Source organism: Belonocnema kinseyi, chromosome 7 (genome assembly GCF_010883055.1).
Source record: "Belonocnema kinseyi isolate 2016_QV_RU_SX_M_011 chromosome 7, B_treatae_v1, whole genome shotgun sequence".
In the NCBI taxonomy this organism is placed as follows: domain Eukaryota; kingdom Metazoa; phylum Arthropoda; class Insecta; order Hymenoptera; family Cynipidae; genus Belonocnema; species Belonocnema kinseyi.
In genome coordinates, this window is record NC_046663.1 from 114,623,888 (window position 1) to 114,626,228 (window position 2,341).

The following is a 2,341-nucleotide window of genomic DNA, read 5'->3' on the forward strand; positions in this document are numbered from 1 at the left end:
TACAGGTTGGACACGCTGGGGCTTACATACATGGCCAGTTGAATGCTACCCGAATTGCACCATGGCAGGGGAGAAGCCATTATACAGGGGTATTTTCATATTTCGCGCCTTTAAAGTTGCATTCGGATCGGTCATTCGGCCAAGTCCGTGTATCTTCGGATCAAATTTATGAGAGTTTCCATGGTTGGGTTCGAAACTTCAAGCGGTTATGTTCAGATTCACCTGTTTGCCCTAGTCGCTGTCAGTAAATATAGGCAATGTCAATTTAAAGTTTACGCATGTAATATTTCATTCACTTTATTAAAAACATATCCTGTCTATTCATAACATACCTTTTTTTATGCCGAGAAAATAAGCGTTAAACACCATTCACTCTTCGCCCACTGGAAGCGCAGAATATTATTACTATTTTATAGTATTTGTCACTGAGCAGCTATTCTAAAATGGTATTATCAAAGAAAAAACTTACGTTTACTTCTCAGTTCACATGTCTCACTTCATTATTAATTAAACACTTTTATTATTTGTAATTACTATATAACATAACCTATATTGTTTTTACACTTGTGTCCGTTTGAAGTTTCGAACGCAACCATGGAAACTATCATAAACTTGATCCGAAGATGCACGGACTTGACGGAATGGCCAATCCGAATGAAACTTTAAAGGCGCGAAATATGAAAATATCCCTGTATAATGGGTTCTGCCCTGCTGTTATGCAATTCGGATAGCATTCAACTCGATACGCATGTAAGCCCCAGCGTGTCCACCCTGTATATATATTTAAATAAAAAACATGGGTGAATTTATTTGACTAAGAGAACGATTTGGTGAACATGTCCGTTGAAATTTCTCAAATGTGATTTTTTTGGGCCCCAAATTAATTAAAACTTTTAACCCAATACTTCGAAATTTAAAATTCATTAATTTTCATGATATACATGTCAAATTTCATGAATTAGGAAGATATATAATTGAGAATACTTTACTTTTAATCTTCAAAATCATTACAGTTTATATGAATTTTTATTTTATATTGTTATTTAATTAAATTTAATTAGAATTTTGTTAGATTTAAATTAATTAATTTATTTGTTATTTATTTTATTTATACATCATTTAAAATTCAAGAGTTTCTGCATGCTAATATTCTAAATTAAAGAGTTTTAAATTGCAGATCGTTAAAATTAAAGAATTTTCCATTGCAAGTCTTCAAAATTAAACTTTTCAAAAAAAAATTCATATTATACCTTTAAAATATAAATCTTGAAAACTAAATAATTTGAATTTCCAAATCTTCAACATTTCAAATCACGGCAGTACTCAGAGTACAGATATTTTTTACATTCTCATCAAAAAAGTTATTACATTTGTGTCAAATTTTACGTCTGGACACGAAATACAGGTTTTTACGAGTGTTTCTGCCTTTCCATATAATAACTTTTGAAAACATAATCTATTATATTGGCCGTTGGTATACTCTTTAAGTGTCAGAAACTAAGGTTCAAGTTGTTTTACTACTAAGGGTGAAAATTCAAAAAGTTACAGAATTTTCAAAATTTCTGAGACCATTTTTTTTAAGATTTAAAAATTCCATGTACGAGTATTCGTAATAATTGGAGATCCGAACAATTTACCTCATCGATTTCTTTTGATAAAAAGAATATTACCAGAATTATAGCGTTTTCAAATAATTAAAAAAAAATACCAAAATAAAAATTGTAAACTAACCAGCGCGAGACTTGAAAAAAAACTCGAGAGAAGAAAAACGTTGCTTTTTGAGAGCCCTACAAGATTATCATAACAACTTTTCAGATTGTTTTGAATAATCGAAAATTCAAATTTTGAAAGAACCAAAAATAATGAAAAATCATAAATTTAATTTAGTGATCAAACTGTGCAAGATGCGGAGAAAAGAGCAGAAATAAAAAATTGTGCACCTTAAAAAGATCAAAAAGTTTTTTATCAATTACTTTTTGATACGAAGGGTAGTTTTTGTTTTATTCGTAAAAAAAACAACATTAAAAATATAAGATATAAGTGTTTGGACAAGCAACATAAGCAATGAAAAAAATAAATAGATAAAAGTTGTTTACCTTAAAAAGAACTAATGAATGTGTTATTAATCTAAAATGCTATTAACAATTTTCTGTGTTATTAATGTTACTAATGTCGCAACATTTCGGAAATCTGAACATTTTCTTCGAGAAATTCGATAAGCACACATAAGGAGAATCCGTACATAAAGAATACATAATAAGGAGTAAATGAAAACAAATTCACGAATTGGATAATGTTTGGATGAAACCAGACATAATCAAGGATGTTCAGAAATCATGAA